The sequence below is a fragment of the Spermophilus citellus genome, assembly GCF_964194105.1.
Source record: "Spermophilus citellus genome assembly, chromosome: 2".
Taxonomy (NCBI): domain Eukaryota; kingdom Metazoa; phylum Chordata; class Mammalia; order Rodentia; family Sciuridae; genus Spermophilus; species Spermophilus citellus.
In genome coordinates this window covers 82660811-82681210 of record NC_138183.1, presented here as the reverse complement: position 1 = coordinate 82681210, position 20400 = coordinate 82660811, and the positions used below count along the sequence as shown (strand labels likewise).

Sequence of the window (20400 nt, the reverse complement as noted above, 5' to 3'; positions counted from 1 at the left end):
ACTTAAAATATCACTATTTGCAGAAGACATGATCCTATACCTAGAAGACCCAAAAGGGTCTACAAAGAAACTACTAGAACTAATAAATGAATTCAGCAAAGTGGCAGGATATAAAATCAACACGCATAAATCAAAGGCATTCCTATATATCAGCAACAAAACTTCTGAAACGGAAATGAGGAAAACCACCCCATTCACAATATCCTCAAAAAAAAAAAAAATACTTGGGAATCAACCTAACAAAAGAGGTGAAAGATTTATACAATGAAAACTAAAGAGAGACATAGAAGAAGATCTTAGAAGATGGAAAAATGTACCCTGTTCATGGATAGGCAGAACCAACATCATCAAAATGGCGATATTACCCAAAGTTCTCTACAGGTTCAACGCAATGCCAATCAAAATCCCAACGGCATTTCTTGTAGAAATAGATAAAGCTATCATGAAATTCATATGGAAAAACAGAAGACCCAGAATAGCAAAAGCAATTCTAAGCAGGAAGTGTAAATCAGGCGGTATAGCGATACCAGATTTCAAACTGTACTACAGAGCAATAGTAACAAAAACAGCATGGTACTAGTAACAAAACAGGCAGGTGGACCAATGGTACAGAATAGAGGACACAGAGACCAATCCACAAAATTACAACTTTCTTATATTTGATAAAGGGGCTAAAAGCATGAAATGGAGAAAGGATAGCATCTTCAACAAATGGTGCTGGGAAAACTGGAAATCCATATGCAACAAAATGAAGCTGAACCCCTTTCTCTCGCCATGCACAAAAGTTAATTCAAAATGGATCAAAGAGCTTGATATCAAATCAGAGACTCTGCGCCTGATAGAAGAAAAAGTTGGCTCCGATCTACATATTGTGGGGTCGGGCTCCAAATTCCTTAATAGGATGCCCATAGCCCAAGAGTTAACAACAAGAATAAACAAATGGGACTTACTTAAACTAAAAAGTTTTTTCTCAGCAAGAGAAACAATAAGAGAGGTAAATAGGGAGCCTACATCATGGGAACAAATTTTTACTCCTCACACTTCAGATAGAGCCCTAATATCCAGAGTATACAAAGAACTCAAAAAATTAGACATTAAGATAACAAATAACCCTATCAACAAATGGGCCAAGGACCTGAACAGACACTTCTCAGAGGAGGACATACAATCAATCAATAAGTACATGAAAAAATGCTCACCATCTCTAGCAGTCAGAGAAATGCAAATCAAAACCACCCTAAGATACCATTTCACTCCAGTAAGATTGGCAGCCATTATGAAGTCAAACAACAATAAGTGCTGGCGAGGATGTGGGGAAAAGGGTACACTTGTACATTGCTGGTGGGACTGCAAATTGGTGCAGCCAATATGGAAAGCATTATGGAGATTCCTGGGAAAGCTGGGAATGGAACCACCATTTGATCCAGCTATCGCCCTTCTCGGTCTATTCCCTGAAGACCTTAAAAGAGCATACTATAGGGATACTGCCACACCAATGATCATCGCAGCACAATTCACAATAGCTAGACTGTGGAATCAACCTAGATTCCCTTCAATAGATGAATGGATTAAAAAATGTGGCATTTATACACAATGGAGTATTACACAGCACTAAAAAAGGACAAAATCATGGAATTTGGAGGGAAATGGATGGCATTAGAGCAGATTATGCTAAGTGAAGCTAGCCAATCCTTAAAAAACAAATGCCAAATGTCTTCTTCGATATAAAGAGAGCAACTAAGAACAGAACAGGGAGGAAGAGCATGAGGAAAAGATTAACATTAAACAGAGACGAGTGGGGGGAGAGAAAGGGAGAGAGAAGGGAAACTGTATGGAAATGGAAGAAGACCCTCATTGTTACACAAAATTACATATAAGAGTTTGTGAGGGGAAAGGGGAAAAAAATAACAAGGGAGATAATTGAATAACAGCAGATGGGGTAGAGAGGAAAGATGAGAGGGAAGGGGAGGGGGGATAGTAGGGGATAGGAAAGGTAGCAGAATACAACAGTTACTAGTATGGCATTATGTAAAAATGTGGATGTGTAACCAATGTGATTCTGCAACTTGTATTTGGGGTAAAAATGGGAGTTCATAACCCACTTGAATCAAATGTATGAAAGATGATATGTCATGAGCTTTGTAATGTTTTGAACAACCAATAAAAAAAGAAATAAAATAAATAAATAAAACTAGGGAATGGAAAGACAGAAGCTGACCTCACTGACTCTACTGTCAGCCTGTTGTCTTAGGTCCACCTGTCTGTGTGTCTAAATGGCTTCTTCTCACCTGCACACCAGCCCATCAATTACCAGGCCTAACCCTACTTTTCATCATCACTTTATATCCAAATACCAGAAAACACTTTGAGCTATGTGACTGGTCTGCTGCCCTTCAGTTATCCCGTCCACTGGGTCTGCCTTCCTGGACTAATGCCCACTCATTGAGTAAGGGGTTCTCTAGAAAGAGGAAAGTGATGATTGTGTCTAATATGATCAATAGAAAGAAAACCCATGATGACTTCACTTTACTATCCTGCATTTTAAGACAAGGAAATAGTGGATTGTGGCATCCCTAGAAAAATCCCATCTTAGTGTTCAGAGGAACTAAAAAGTTTTCGACAGTGGCCTCTGACAACCGCTTAGTTTCAGCTGAGGTTGTTCAAAAAGAACCCCAGCATCTCTTCACACTATTACATATTCAGATCTCTGGCTTCCATTATGGCCATGTGTGTATTTCAGTTTGGCATCTCCCTTGGTAGTGAAGTGGAGGTGATCATATTTCAGGAGGTGCTAGTTCCTGCATGTGGAGTTGCCTCTGTGTTATAATTGCTTTCTACCATGCAGCTGCTGCACATGAGCTAATCTACATGCTGTATTGCTTCGTTTACAGCAAGCTGGCCACACACTGAGTTTAGAAAGAGGCAGGCTCTGCCTGCAAATCTTGCTTCCTGAGGCATGTCATTTCTTTGGACAATTTGCAGCCCGATAATGACCATGTCATGATTATGCAGTGATAGTTCCAAATGCTCCAACACACTTGATGGATCTTAGCATAAATTGGTCATTTATCAACATGTAGGACCTTTAGAATTTCCATATTTGAGCTGTTACACCATAATGCTGATTAATTGTTCAAGGCCCAATGTAACCTCCACATCCTGTTTTACAGGGAGGTTACAGCAACCCACATGGCTTCATTAGATTTGCCTGAGAGGAAAGCAGTGCTAAATAGTCCTTAATAATAGACGATGACCTCCTGGTTTCCTGGGGAGTTCACTGGTTTCATAAAGGAAACCATGTGAGTACTTCTGCATATCACCTATAGTCCCCCTGGAAAGCAGAAAATCTCTTTGAAGGTACTAACAGAAGGCAACTTGCATACTATCAAATTGGGAAGAAAGAAAAACACAAAAGCTGGGGCTGGGGATGTGGCTCAAGCGGTAGCGCGCTCGCCTGGCATGCGTGCGACCCGGGTTCGATCCTCAGCACCACATACCAACAAAGATGTTGTGTCCGCCGAGAACTAAAAAATAAATATTAAAAATTCTCTCTCTCTCTCCTCTCTCACTCTCTCTTTAAAAAAAAAAACAAAAACACAAAAGCTATTGTTATATTCAAAGTATGTTTTGTTTCCAATTTAATAAATCTAAATTGGCTATTTTTTCCATAATTTCTGATTTACTTATTACTAGTAACTTTCACTGTCATTAATAAAATATATTCATTAAGTCAACAAATATTTATTAAGCACTGACTATGAGCTAGGCACCATTTGGTGGTCACCAGGGATAGAGCAGTAAAAATGCTACTGGAATACTTCATGAAGCTATTTTAGTCTTTTCAGTATGTTTAAATTCCTACCCCCCCCATCCAAACATCTATGTCTCTATGCAGATGATTTGGGATTTTAATTCATATCTCTCTAGTTTTGAACTTTGCCTCAGAATCCACACCCATATTCTGATCACTAACAGGTTTGTTTATCTTGAGATCATCTGAGCATCACAAATTTGCAAAAAAAAACATGAAATCAAGACCAAATAATGGGCATTATGAGAAAATAGAGTTTGGTTTTGTATAAGAAAGGTTATTTAAGAATTATGGCTACACAAAAACTGGAGACTGTCCATGGAGTGTGATAAAGACTCATCACAGGCAGTATTCTACCAGAGCAATGAAGGACAATTTCCTGGAACACAAAAGAATGAATCCTGACATTCATTACAAGGACATCATTAAGGAAAAAACCTTCTAATATTGTTCCCTTCTAAAGCCTTATCTGTTAACATTCTACATTCTGCAATTCAAAGGAAAAGAGAAAAGAAAAATACTTAGAGCATACCTTGAGCATAAACAAATGTTCAAGCTTGAATCTTCTCCACAAATGTCTTGTCCGTCTTTCTTTTTCTTCCTGGGTTGGGATGTCCTAACTTCTCTCATTACTGCTTTTTGTTCTTATGAGCCTTACCTTCAGTGAGCTCTCCACTTCACATTTGAATCATTGGTGGTAGTCATTTTTTGAGCATGTCACTGACATGGAAATTTCCTAGTGACCTTCCACACACCGTATGTTCATAGTTTCATGAAAAGTTATTGCTGAAAGAGATCTGTTTCTGTTTTCTATTGCTGCTATAACAAAAGTACTTAAACTTTAGCAGCTGAAAAACAACAAATTATTATTATTATTATTATTTCATAGCTCTGAAAGTTAAAAGTTCAAAAGAGTCTCGCTGGGCTAAAATCAAGGCATAAGCCAGGCTGTATTTCTTCTAGAGATTCTGGGAAGAAAGCCATTTCCTTGCCTATTCCAGCTTCAGAGGCCGCCATCTTGGAAATCACCATTGGCAGGTTGAGTGCCCCTCACATTGCATTGCTCCAGTCTGACTTCCTTCATAACATTTCTTCCTTTGCCTACCTCTTCCATCTTTTAAAAACCCTTGTGACTCCATGCAGATAATCCATGCCAATTTTCCTATATTAAGATTCTTAACCACACTCGCCCAGTTCCTTTTATCATGAAATATAACAATTCACAAGTCCAGGGTTAGGATGTGGCCATTTTTCTGCTGACCATAGGAACTTAATGTTGGTTAATGAAATACTCCATTTTCCAGGTGAAGAGGGTCAAAGATCTGGAGGTGCTGGCTCACCAATATACCCTAGGGTAGAATCAGCCCCAGAATTCATGTTTCCCACCTTCCAGCCCAGTATTCTAGAATCCCACACTGTCATCTTCAGTAAAAATATAATTTAAGAAGAATCATAGCTAAAAGGGATATTATTAAAATAAATACCTTTCTAAGACTGAATGTTCTTCCCAATTCTATAAATTCTTCTAAGGACCCTGATTATTAAGTATTTCTAAGTTTATTCTTTGGTTGCCTAAAAGAGTTAATATATTCTTTTAAATGTACTTGATTTGCAGAACGAATTCTCATTTCACACCATAAAGGAGGTTGGGGAAGGTCATATCCACTTACTTTATAAAAGAATCTTCCAAATCAAATAAATTGCTTCATTTTATTCCACTTATATATGTGATTAAGATTTGGATAGTGGTTATAATTTCCCCTTTGATTTGAGGGGGAGGATTTTTTGCCTTTTTAAAAATAGTTTATTTTTAGAGCACTTTTAGGTTCACAGCAAAATTGAGCAATGGTGCAGAGGGTTCCCATAGACCCTCCCCTCCTTCCCACAACATGCCCCACCAGAGTAGCACATTTCTTATTATAGATGAGCCCACAGCGACAGAGTTATCATCACTCAGAATTCACAGATCATAATAGGGCTCACTCTTTGTGTATATTCTAAGTCTTCCTTTGTTTTCCTGAATGGCCAGTCCATCCTGTGCATCACAAACAGGCAACATAAAATTTCTCTGATAGTGGGTGTTATGGTTTGGATATGAGGTGTCCCCCCAAATTTCTGTTAATACAGGAGGTAAAATTACTGGATTATGAGAGGTATAAGATCAGTGGTTAATAACCTATTAATCCATTTGATGGATTAATAATTTGAATTGACTGGTAACTAAAGGCAGGCAGGACATAACTGGAAGAAATAGGTCACTGGGGGCAAGTCCTTAGGGATTATATTTGTCCTGATTCATATTCATTCTCCCTCCCCTCTCCTCTCCTCTCCTCTCCTCTCCTCTCCCCTCCACACATATCTCTCTCTCTCTCTCTCTCTCTCTCTCTCTCTCTCTCCATCCCCCTTCCAGGCTGCCAAGAGCTGAGTATTTTCCTCTGCCATTCCTATCCACCATGATCTTCCACATCACCTCTGGCCCAGAGAAATGAAGTCTGCTGACTGACCATGGGTTGAATCTTTGAAACCATGAGCCCAAAATAGAATTTTTCTTTTCTAAGGTGTTCCTTTTAGGTATTTTGGTCACAGTGACAAAAAGGGTACTAACACAGTGATATACCATGGATGCTTAGTGAATTGAAGATAAACCAAGACATACTCCATCATCTGCCATTCCAGCCAAAGCACCCCTTTCCGTGTAACAAACCATCCCCCTCAACCTCCCCTTACATGGAAGAGACCACCACCATTTAAAAATATGTATTTCTGATGTCCATTATTTGTTTCCCTCATTTCCTAGCGAATGTCATGTCCACCTTGTTTCCTAGTGAACTTGGGCATTTTAATTCTTGATATATATATAGAATATGTAAATTTTTTCCAGTTATCAACCACCAAGCAAAATTCAAAAAGTAGACTTGCAATACTCTCTTTCAGGAGCTACATTCACCAGATTGATGAATAGTCCAAGAACCTGTGACAGTCAGCCCTCCCACAGAACAGCAATTTGGGATTATTCCCACAACATCTTGCCTCCCCAACCTTTTGACAGTTAAACAGTACTTAGCAGAAAATGGTTTATAGTACAACTTAAAGTCAACATACAACAGAGCCAGGGCCTGATAAGAAAAAAACAAAAAAAAATTTACACAAATCAATCACGAGGCGAATTTTAGCCAGGGAAGTGAGCTCAACAACAGGAACAATAGAAAGGAGATGTATCCCCAGTTGACATGTGAGCAGAAATGCAGAGTTGATGAAGCAGGAAGAGGACAGAAACTCTTTAACACGGGACTGAGCTATCCTGCCTTTCCACCAAGACCCAAGGCAAAGCTCTGTACATCTCCCATAGTTCCTCTCCTCTTGCACATCTGGGCTTCCCACAGCCTGGGCAGCCACAGAGCACTTGGATGCTCTTAATAATAATGCTGGGTTCAGCCTTGTGTGCATCAGATATGGGGCTCCTCTCCAAAGCAGAGCCCTCTGCCAAATGAGCCCCAGCACCGTGCCCCTTGCAGCCTGCTGATAATCTGCAGCTTGTCTGTAATTGTTGCGTGAACACGCACTTTCTTTCGCTGATGATTTTGGCACCCTTGCAGGGCTCTACCCAAAAAGGCACTGAACAATGGGATGTGATTGTTTTGAAATGTGCCCAACAGGAAGCCCTCCTCCACCCTGCTCTCAGGCCCAGGCTTTACGGATTGAAGGGATTAATGGAGTTCAGCTGTAGTTTACAGTTTATCATCAACCAAGTGTTACTCTGGCTGCTTGTCCTCCCTGCTCAGCTTCTAAAGAAAAATAAAGGGGAAGAAAACAGGAAAGAAAAGCGGCAGCCCCAGAACATTCATTGTATAACAATCTGAACAAGGGAAAAGGAAAAAAAAATGCCCTGAGTGACCATGAAACTGACAGGGCTCCCCAACATGGCTTCCGGCCTTCAGTTTGTCATGAGGAGCTGTCTCCCCTTCACTCCCCCACCACTCTCCCCCATTTATAATCATCGTTCAAAGTGGTGAAAGGCCTAATTGCCCCGAGCAGTGTGGTCAATCTTCCTGGAGATTTAGCTGCCTGCTTTCATCTGGCAGCCTGGGAGGGAACTCAGCATTTCCCTCCAGGCAATCTATATGGTCTAGCAGTTCACTGTGGAAAGTGGTGCCTTATCGATTTCTGCCATAGCTTCCATGGCTGACTCAAGGATCAGAGGCTCTGACAATGACTAACAAGTTTAAACCATTAGTCCCATTTGTAACTACTCAGCAAAAGGCTTGTCAGTCACAGCGTACCATATACTGCAGCTTTTAGCAGATTTCTAATCCCATTCATTTTGCCACAATGACCCCTGTAGTTAATGGGGGTTATCGGAAAATTATTTTTTTCCCTCCAAAAGCTCTGCCTTTTTCTTCTTCCTCTTCTTCTCCTTTTAGGAACATAAAAGCCATTTTGGTTGTGATGTTTCAAAACACTGATGCAGGTGATGATTGGTGCTCCTCCGAGGAGAAACCCCATATCCCAGGGCCTGGTACTTTATGTCTGATTCTCAAAAATGCAGAGTCACATGGCAGAAACAATCCATCATACTCAGACCCTCTCTGTCCTAGTTTTATGAATACTTGTCTTAACACCTTTGCCTCCTCTTTCTCTGACCTAGAAGAGGTTCATGTTGCTGTAAGAAACTTCTCTTTCTGGATCACTCTGCAGTAAGTCTGGCTAAAGCTTTTTTACTCAAAGTGTGGTCCTGGGCATTAGCATTCCCCAAGAGCTTGTTAGAAATGCACAACTTCAAGCCTTCCTTGGACATACAGAATCAGAATCTATATTTTAACCAAACCCTAGGATGATTCCTGTGCATGTGAATGAGAATCACTGGTCTAAAAATGCTATACTTTTTCTTTTTTTCACTCTAACATTTTTATACTAAGTAAAGCAAATTTTAAAGTTTCCACTATGTGGGCTAAGATATTTTTAAGGAAAAAAAATGAATTTTTCTGCATAATAGTTCCAGTGATTTTCTCCTTGTAGATCTGACAAGTGAACGTTGTTCATCTTCACATCTACAGTACCTAACCCAGTACCTGACTTCTAGGAAGTACAAAATGAATCGTTGCTGAATGGATGAATTTGCAAGAATGAACAAATGAACAAAAATGAAGAAATCTGAGGTGTGTATCAGTGATACAAGGAGACAGAATGGACATGAAAATGAGAAAGTAGTGTAAGCTTTTCCATTCATTTATTTTATTGCTTTAACTAAATGTTCACATCACCAATTTGATCCAGTCCTAGGATGGGATGGCAGGTAAAACAATGTAGCAGATGGGACTCTCTTAGAGGATCTCTGTATTCCCACTTCTAGATCATTCTCCCTGCATTTCTACTGCTTATTCTCTATCTCTTCATCACCAGCTAGGGCCTCATGTTTGTTTCCACTGATCATCAGTCTTCATCTTCTAAAACCCTGGGCTCAGCCAGCTGAGACAAAGTATCTCAAAACAACTCATACTAAAATGAAAGTGACTACTGAGGATTTGAATCTTGAGGGTTAGTTCTTGGCATCCCAGAAATCACACTGCCCCTGGAGTCTATTTTATCAGGGCCCCAAATCAGCTCTGTTGTTGCCAAAGCAATACCAGAAAAGAACAACATGACCTTCCTATAAGATGTTCATGAAAGAAATTTTTTAATGTAGCTGCTTCTGGTCTAAATCTGGCTCTTGCACTTTTCAGAACATATTTTAATTACATGGCCACCCTGTCCTATAAAATCACAGGTCTTTGTTTAGACACTGGTCATTAAGAGAAGGAAAAAGTACCTGTGAAGAAACCGGGCCTCCTTGTTATCTCAAAAAGTATAAGTTTGAATCTAGGACAAATTATAGGAAAGTTAAAGACCACAGCTGTCTCTATCATAGAGAATCTTCTCATCCCATGATTGTTCTTTCCAGCTTAAGACAAGGACTTGGGAAATAAAATGATGATCTTCCAGTAACTACCTTTGCCAATGATTATTTCTAGAGCTTTCATCTACGAACTGCCATGTTGTGACTACTTAATTGCTGCCTGAAACACAGAAAACTGATTACATGTTTTCATTTTCAGGTAATCCTTTGACATTTTGAATAGTTACATAAATAGGTTGATTTGCATGTTGCTAGCAGGGGCCAGCAGGAAATTATTCCATCTAGGCAGATGGTGCTGCTGACTATACATAACAGGTTGAGTGGCTGGCAGGGTCGATTCAGACATGTACACACATAAGGAGAGAAATTCAGGGTGCACAATTTTATGGTGTCTGAATTCTCAGTTTCAATTTGTTAGATCTTAAAGGAATTGTTCATGAATTTCCCACACACAAGTTAAAAAGAGTTAGGGTCTCCTCTACCTCAACCCATCCACTATGAATTTTTATATGTAATTGGACGGCCTATAAAATAAATGGAGATGCCATTTGGCTTCTAACAAAAGACCTAAATCATAATGGATTATTGAGCGGCATCTTGTGGTCAAAGGTGAGTATGACATGCACAGAAAGCCAGCTTGGCTTGTCAGCATGCCACTCCAAAATGTGCTAATGTCGCCTCACATCTGGCTTTTGATAATGTTAATAAGGGGCTGTGCAAGGTTATCAATGCAGACTTATCATTATGCCACCTTAAAATATTTTTGTGAATGAGCACATTAACTTATAATTAATCATCATGCATTAATGTAAATGTATCCATGTAGGCAAATTTAATCAGTGCTCTTTCTCTTTCATAATATTTTAATAACAGAGCACTAAAGGAGACTTGCAAGATATAAAGTTACATGAACGATGTTTGTAATCTAAGCCATTTCAGCGGAGTTTGAAAATCAGTGCTTCCCTATGAGATGAAACACGAAACTATTCAGTCATTTCCTAAATGAAATCTATTTTCTCTATAGTATACAAATCCATAAGAAAAGGGAAGAAACTGCCCTTCCCTAGCATCTGCCTCCCTCTGTGTCCCATAGACTCATGTGGATTTTGATCAATACATGAAATGATAAGCTAATGGGCCTTCATAAATAGAAACCAAATGCAGCAGCCATAAACCCAATAAACTATTTTTGTAAGACAGAAAATCAGCTAGTTGACTGTCAATTCAATTTCCATTAAAAAGCAATTCAATGTTTTAAAATCATGCAGATTTTACCAAATTTTCCATTTGAGATGTAATTTAACTACCACAAGCCATAAGCAAAAGAACAAAAAACAAAAAAAAAATAGAATAAATCAAAAGGCAGCATGAGTTATCAAATCAAAAATCAGATATCAAAAAAGTATTGGAGGAATTCAGAAATTCTAATAAAGTTCATATCACCAGTAGTTCTAAATATTAATGCGTGGCCCATACGTCTCATGATATGCTAAGGAAGCATGTATTGCTCTTCACCAACTTATTATGACAGGTCCTTGGACAAGTTGTTTATCCTTCCTGGGTCTAATTATTCTTCTAAATAAGGATAAGGCCGTCCATCTTTAATACATAATATTATTTTAAATCTCATAAGCTCTAACACAAAAATGCTACTGAAAACAAAAGAGCAATTTAAGTTATTTTGCTGCATGTATCAAACAAGACCTAAACAGGAAAAGGAAACCATTCAAGTATTAAAAGCAGTACAGTAAGAATTTAATGCAGGGAATTGATTACAGGAATTGGTAGACAGAAGAACTGAAAACCTCCAAAGCAAATGGCAGAGAGCAAAGCAACCCAGAGATTAGCAACAGCAAGAAGCTGATACCTCCCCTCTCCAATCAAGATACAACTAGAGGAGACCAGGGGGAGAATGTACCCAGGCTACAGAAAGCAAAATGAAAAAACATGACCACTTCCCTCCCCCATCCTCCAACCTCCTCTGGTGTCTCCCATTGGACAAACACAACTGGAAAAGGAGTTAACAAATGACTCTCCAAAAAAAAAAAAAACCTAACTCTGGCATTTTCCAATTTCCATGTGGCCAATTTCAAGCTATTACTTGCATTGTCAGTATTACAAAATTAGGAAAAGATGCACACCATTATGAAGTATTTCTTCCATGTAAATATAATACCATAAATAAACTCCAGGATCATGATAGCAAGGGGAAAATTAATAAATAATTTTTTAAAAATGTTAAATCTGAGTTATATATGATTTTTGCTTTTTAACATAATTTAGTTAACTGTAAGTTCTGTTATTTAATTATTAATGATGGTTTTAACTGGTTTTCTAAACCAGGATTTCTTGACATTTACTAGTTTGTCTCAACCACAGTTATGAAACATATCCAGCAAAACCCTGTCCAGCAAACAATAAAATCTGGAAAAAAGCAGCCCAGAAGTAACCTCCTGCTATGACACAGAACTGGGGAGGAAAAGAATAAGGGATGAACTGGTAGGCAAAAAGGTCCAGAAATGGTACATTACCAATCAGCACAAAAAAACATTCCAGATTATTTAAATCTGCCCAACAAAAAGGAATTTAGCATCTCTGTGATTGATTTCTTGCTGAACCCTGGTTAGATAGCACATAATAATGTTCACAGAATACTTCGCCAGAGAAGACGCCTATTGTTTGATTCTAATTTCTCTTTCAACATTTTTTGTCTGTTTTTTTTTAATCCTTTATTTAATATTTTATTGGATTTTTGTTTTTGTTTTGGAGGCACTAGGATTGAACCCAGGGCACCACTGAGCAACATATCCAACCCTATTTATTTATTTGTTTAAAAACAGGGCCTCACTGAATTGCCCAGGCTGGCCTTGAATTAGATCCTCCTCTCTCAGCCTCCTGAGTTGCTGGAATTATAAGCATGTGCCACCACATCCAGCTGCTCTTGTCTTTTGAAAATGACAATCTCTGGAATATCACAGATCAAGAAGTAGAAAGTATACCAGTGATTATTGAACTAATAAAATTTTGATTGATTTCTCATTCTCATAATTTTTTGCAAATTGATTCAAGATAAGTCTATTACAGGAGGCCCAATATCACAAGGGATTCAGAAATGCTTAGAGAAACAAAGAGAATTATGTGCATATCTTTTTTTTTTTTTCTTTTACAGATCTTGGGAAAGTCACTTTACCTCCCTGGTTCTCAGTTTCCTAATTTATAAAATGAAAAATGAGGGAGTTTAATTAGAAAATCTCTAAAGTTACTCTGGCAATTACGTTCCTTTATTTTATTATGGAGCATGTGAATTGGGGTTGAATATTTTATTCTATTTCTCTTGCTTTTTTTTTTTTTATTATTCTTATTTACCTACCCACAGTATCTGGCATTGAGTACTCCCTTCGATCAAAAGCACAAGCCAAAACATAGAAATAGAAAAAACAATGAAAGCTGAGTGAAAGGTTCCAGCGATAATCAGGAATCTTTTCTAAATGGCCACATCTTGGGAAAGCCTGATCCAGCTTCTTTTCTGAGAACTAATGATCAGCTGAGATGAGTTGCTGATAGGCCACAGAGGCAAGGACCATTAACTCTTGATTGTCACTAATTCTGAGTCAATGTCCCATTTCAAAGTCATTAGTGGTATTAAAAACTGCAACAGCACATACACACAAAGGAAAAAGAAAGTGTTAGGGTATGCTTAAGATTAACATATTACCACTGGAATACAAAAGAAATTTCCATGAAAAGCCTTAATTCAGTTAAGTGCCTATTCAGAGAGTTCTTTGTGTAAATTCTGTACTAAGCATTACATGAGATATATAGAAAGCCTTCATCTACCCTCAAGAAGTTTAGATTCTGCCTAACATTATGTTCATATGGATTTATACTTATTGTCATTGACAATCTTGAAAAAAAAACAACTTCCAATTTCATTTCTTTAAATCATGTAACATGAACTAGTCAGCCTCAAAAGCCTTTCAGAGCTTGTTTGCATACATCTGCTCATGGCTCTTTATTCTTTCTGTCCTACATTAAATAAATGTTTTTGGGTTATCTGCCAAGTGCCAGTCATTGTACTAACAAAGTTAACTATCTTAGTGGAGTTCCAATCAAGTAAGAATCCCATTGAGTGCATTAAAAAAAAAAAAAAAGCAAATGACCATTATGAAAGTATATAGAAAGACCACCTTGGACTGGGGATGCAGCTCAGTGGTAGAATACTTGCATAACATGTAAAAGGCCCTGGGTTCCATCCCCAGCCATGAAAAGAAAAAAAAAAAAAAAAACTCAGGCCACCTAATTCAAATCTGAGGAGTTTAGAATTTCTGCTGTTACTCATCTGCTGAGTTTATTTATTTATTTATCTATTTATCTATATATCTATTTATTTATTTTTCACCCGCCCAGCATTTTTTCTCCTCTTTCTGAGTACTAGCACCTCGTTTGCCAAAGGAGAACACTCATTTCACTGAAGTTGGGAAACTCTTGCCTTAATTGCTGAGAATGGAGTGGATATGACCCAAGCTAGGACAATTAAGGGGAGTTCTCTCAGAAATATTAACGGTGAGTAGGGTGTTACAAGATGAAAAATGGCTGGAGTTCTTCCAACTGCAAAATCTTGAAGTGATAATATATTGGTTCTGATCTCTCAGATTTCTGAAGCAGCCCTCATTTCTGCCCCTCCTAAACCCTGAGGCTGTTTTTTGTTTTGTTTTGTCTTGTTTTGTTTTGTTTTTTGTTTTTCATTCATTTCTTTCTACTACCCTGTGGTCTTTCTGCTACCTACTAGTCTAACAGATACAAATTCCCAGTAGGAGACTGGGCTGAGCTGATCACCAGATATTGCTGCCCTATTAAGGCAAGGGGAGGAGGAGGGGATTACAATGAAGGCACATTCAAGAAGCCACAAGAAACTCTGGCTGTCTCAAACATACAATACTAGATGGAATTCATGAGAAAAGACAATGAAAAGTAGGCAGGAAATAGCTCACACAGGGCTTTATAAATATTTTGAGGCCAAAGGAAAACCATTTAAAGTTTTCTTTTGTTTTTTAAAACTAATTGTTTTAGAGAGATCATTCTGGTATCAATATGGAAAATAGATTGGAGGCTTTAAATGAGAGATACATAGAGTAAGATGATTGTTCTAAGACGGTGGTGGTGGAAATAGAAAAGAAGAGAGATCCCCAGGAAGCTGGAAAACTAGACTCAACATAACATGAAGATTGAATGGATTCTGTGGGATTACAGGGTAGGGAGAAGTCAAAAATAACCTTCAGGTTCAAATTTGAGCTGATCTTGTAGACCTTGGCTCCTAAACTCTTTTTTGTTCTGTTCTGTTCTGTTTTGTGGTGCTGGGGCTTGAACCCAAGGCCCTGTGCATGTGAGGCAAGCACTCTACTGACTGAGCCATACCCCCAGCCTTTGGCTCCCAAACTCTAATGAGGTAGGGGGAGAAATTAGAATTTGCTGAGGAAGACAACTGCCATGATTCAAATGTTTCCTGCAAATTTCATATATTAGAAATTTAATCCACAAAGTCATAGATTAACAATATTTGGATGTAGGGGCCTTATCTCTGCTTTCCACCCACAATATGGTTAACAGACCTACCCTGCTGCATGCTCCTGCCACCATACACTATTCGGCCAGGATGTAATTTGTTATTGCAGGTCCAGAGCAATAAGACCAAATGACCGTGGACCGAGACCTCTGAAGCCATGAACCAAAAGGAATTTTCCTCTTTTTAAGTTGATTTATCAAAGATATTTGTCACAGCAAAGGAAAGTTAATAAACTCATTCTCAGAAACTTTGCTATGACAACAGAAAACAGACTAGGAAAACGACAAATTCATTTGAGTTACTTATGAAACATCCCAACAGATATGTCAGGCAGGTGGGTATGTTAGCAACACACAAACCAGGGAACCTGCCTCATCTCAGCTGTGTGGATTCAGTTATCCACCCACATAAGAAATGAGCAAACAATGGAAAATGGGAAAGTGAATTTTATGCATTTTGATTAAACTAGGGAGAAACAGATTGATATACATATGTAGATTTAATGAGGCTGTGCTTAGCTGGAGAATATGTGGGTTTAACTTCTTTGATACCATCCTCAGCATGAGGAACTTTTTATTCTCAATGTGAAGAAGTTCAAGATGCAGAAAAGCAGGTATCAGGAAGTTGCTTTTAATTTTAAAGTATCTTTGGTTTAGGTGAAAAAGCAAATTCAATACTCAGGAGAGATCTGAGTAGAAGATTCAGGATTGGATATGAGAATCGTCAATATTTAGTTGAAAGCAATGGTAGGGGAGTGAATGGGATTGCCTGAGGAGAGCACACAGAGTAAGAAAGATGACAGACCTGAAGAGATGCCCTGGGCTATATCAACATTTTAGGGATAAAAGGAAGAAGGATGTGGGATTTCTACAGAAGTCAGAGGACCACTGAGAAAATGCAATGTTATGGAGGATATTTCTTAAAATTCCAGAAGAGGGATGTGGACAGTGCTGTCAAGAGACCAAGAAAGATAGACTGACTGCTCTGGAGGCTGAGGCAGGAAGATCTCAAGTTCAAAGCCAGTCTCAGAAACTTAGAGAGACCCTAAGCAATTTCGGGTTCCAAAATTAAAAATAAAAAAATAAATAAAGGGCTGATGATGTGGCTTAACGGTTAAGTGCCCCTGGGTTCAATTCTGGGTACCAAAAAATTTAAAAATAAAAAAAAAGAAAGATAAAGACTGAGAACCATCATTGGACTCAGCAAGCATGTTTTTAGGAGCAGAGCAGTGGGACAGAAACCGGATTGTAGTAAATAATGAGACAGAGGCAGAAATGTAGACAATGCTTTCCGAAAGTGTGGCTACAGATGGCATATTAAAAGATAAAGCTGTCCACCTGTCAAAACACAGGGTCAGGGGGCTGGGAATGTGGCTCAAGCGGTAGCGCGCTCGTCTGGCATGCGTGCGGCCAGGGTTCGATCCTCAGTACCACATACCAACAAAGATGTTGTGTCCGCCAAATACTAAGAAATAAATATTAAAAATTCTCTCTCTCTCCTCTCTCACTCTCTCTTTAAAAAAAAAAAAACACAGGGTCAGCTGTTCAGTTTGTAACATAGGAGTAATAAGTGAGTCAGATCACATTGCTTTCCTAACAAAACATATTAAAATATCATAACAAGTCAGTTTACTTCTTGGGCCTCTTATGATAAAATTTTTCATTCTATTTCAAAGGAAAACAAAAACCATAAAGAACCACTTTCTGTATCTCTCAACATCCATTTGGTCCAGACTGCACACATAATTGTCATTTCACCTTTCACCAAGCTCTCTCCACCTAAATTATTTGATAAACTCAAGTAATTATTAATTTGCTTATCAGACAATCCATCAAGATTATTCACAAATTCAAATTTTGACATAAAGGTTGACAGCCTGGTAAAAATACTATAAATTTTCTTCAGTATTCTTTCTGAAAATTTTGAATTTCAAACTGTTATTCCCTTTGAAATCCTTGTTAATTTATATTGGACTTTCTCATTTTCATTTAATTTTTAGAGTTTCAATATTTAAATTATAGTACCTAAAAATGATTAGTATTTTGATATTTTGCAGTGAGTAGTTATTAAAAAATACATAAACCAAAAAAAAACATTAGCACAATTCTAATGTAATCTCATAAAAAAGAATAAAAACTATTGGCTACAGAAACACCACAATGTGACCATTTTCTTATATTTTAAATTAATATAGATGAAAAAAGTGCTATTACAGCTTTTTAGTTTTAACATTTTGATTAATGATTTGCAGAAAAGCATTAATGTCAGGCTGATCTAATCTGTAGATAAAACTGAAAAAAAAAATAAACACTATTTTGGACAGAAAAAGCAAATTCTCAAAGTAGAGAAATAGAGATGATGGGCCAAATTTTACCATAAAATTACTAAGATCATAAAAGGGTAGGAGGGGAAAGATGTGTCTCAATCAGCATCCATTATATAAAGCTAAAAACTACAGATCATAAAGTTAGGAGAAATATTCAGCCTCTCAAATGAGAAAGCCAGCTATCTCCCACAGTGCACCAACTAGTTCTTCCCTGCAGTATTTACTTTAATCCTGAGATCTAAAGGATAATGACAACAAAATGAAATGTACGCAGAGAAGATCATTTGGTAGAACTCTCTTACCTACAATTTTGTTTCCCAATGTTTGGGATTTTTTTGTTTGTTTGTTTTGTTTTGTATCCCAATTTTGTTACCCAGGGTCAACTATTATACAGATATTAAACAGAAAATTAATATTAAAAATCAATGTTGGGGGCTGGGGTTGTAGCTCAGTGGTTAAGTGTTTGCCTTGCATCCGTGAGGCACTGGGTTCGATCCTCAGAACCACATAAATAAATAAAGATTAAAAAACAAAAGACAATCTGACAACTATTACAACCCAATACAATTGTTTAAAAAAATCAATGTTAAAAATTAAAATCAAATACTAACAAGAAAATTCCAGAAATAAATCACAAATTTGAAAATGGAGTACCATTCTGAGTGGTATCATGAAATCTCATACCATCCTGCTCTGACCCACCTGAGACATGGATCATCCCTTTGTCTAGCATATACTCCTACATGTGCACCTGTCTGCTAGCTCCTTAGTAACTATATCTTCATTACAGATTGATTGCCAAATATCACAGTGTTTGCATATAGGGTTTGGTACTATCTGTGGCTTCAGGCATTTACTGAGGGTCTTGGAACATATACCCAATGAATAAGGGAGTGGACCTTTGTAGTTTGGCAAGAAGTCATATAAGGAAATATAAAGGACAACTGAGGACATTGACCTGAAAAGCATAAGAAACTAAGGAAAATTGGATAGTGGCCTTTCAGACGTTACTGAGCTCCCACATAGAATAAGGGATAAAATTTTCCTTTTATGCCGCCTAACATGGGAGTCTTAAAACCAATGAGTAGAAGTTATAAGCATGTATTATGAATCAATATGATTGAAAATTTGGGGACCCACCGCCCCCATGCCAGACCACCACCCTTGCACCTTTGTGGACCCCTCACATCTGGCTCCCCATTTATCAGATATCAATACAGGGTTTCCCCAGCTGCCTCCATCTTGGAACACTGCAGCTGCCACCATAGCCCCTCAACATGGTAGCCTCCACCTTGGGACACCTGACAGGGCCTGAAGGCAGCTGCCTACTGCAACACTGCTCACCACAGCACTACATTTCCAAACAGCCTTCCCAACCTCTGGAATCAGTTGCCTCCATCTTGGGACACCTCTGCTGCCATCTTGGGTTACCTCCACTACCATCATTACCATCTTTAGTTGGGGCAATTTCCATCTTAAGACACTGGCTGGGGCCTGGAAGCCTTACATCAAGGTACCTATAGGTCTGCCACCACTGCCACCACCAACTAGGGACGTGGCTGCTTCCACCTAGGGATAACAGCCAGGACCTAGTAGATCATCAACAAGGTCCCTTCAGGCTTGGTTACACCTGAGGTCTCCCTGCTAGGTGTGCTAATAGCTACCATCTTGTTGCAGAGGCAGGAGAGAGACTTGCACAGGGTCAATAGGTTGGAAAAAGGTGTGAGGGCATCTTGATCCCAGCTTGCCCAGTCAACCAATCCGGCACCAATCAGGTTCCCAGCACCAACTTGGGCAGCACTTGCTAGGAGCCAATACCAACCCAGTCCCCGACTTCCTCCCCCAATACAGCCTCCACCAATCACATGATCCCATAGGTTTTGCAATCAACATAGCCCTCCAGCTCCCTAATCCCCAGTCTTCCAACCACGATCCCAGCCTCCTACCTCCCAACCTCCCTTATCCCCCACCCCCACCCTGCCACCACCAATCCAGCCCAGCACTTGAGCTAGGTAGCTGCCCACAGCTCTCAACGCCCGGTTCTGATTAGCCCAATACAGAACAGTTCTCCACAACAGGCACTCAGGTCCTCTTACTCAGCCCTCAGGACCTCTGGAGAGAGAGGTTCCAGTTGGGAAGTGAAAAGGAAGAGGGAGAGAGAGATAGAGTTTAGAGACTAGAGATCAAGAATTGTGGGGTCCACGGATGATGTAAGGGACTAAGACAAGGCTCCCACATCACAGAAGTGAACCCCAAAAGAGATTCCTGGGGTGCAGCCTTCCAATGGGGACCGTCAATTTCTATACCCCACCTGCAGGAGTTCCACCTCCAAGACTAAGCCTCCCACCCTAGAAGGCTTCACTATCCTGAGGGTAGAGATACCAGAAAACTCAGACAACCCCACCTATTGGATGAGAAGGGAAGCAGGAAGGATATTGAACTCCAACAGAAAAAAATCATTCAATTATCCTTCAAGATTTTTTTTCTTTCTTTTCCTGCCCTCGCATCCCCAACATTTATAAAACCAAGTACTTTTCATACATAAGCCTATTGAGGATTGAGAGGTCTGAATAGTCTATTACATTTTTGTTGTATATTCTTTTGTATTTACATTTTTTCTTTTTATTTTTTAACTCTCTCTATATATTTTCATCCTACTTATTTGTCTCCCCAGAGTGTCTCTCTCTCTCTCTCTCTCTCTCTCTCTCTCTCTCTTTCTCCTACTGATAGCCAACTTCTTTTGATTTCTCTTTCATGCTTCCTATGATCTAATACCTCTATATTCTCATCTCCTACTTCATTAACAT

General features: G+C 38.8%; 1 protein-coding gene across 2 annotated transcripts in view; it reads right to left on the bottom strand.

The window, feature by feature from the left end:
* Nucleotides 1–20400, bottom strand: part of LOC308642610 (centrosomal protein of 78 kDa-like) — an 845412-nt gene that overhangs the window by 437079 nt on the left and 387933 nt on the right. The gene's annotated exons all lie outside the window — the stretch shown is intronic.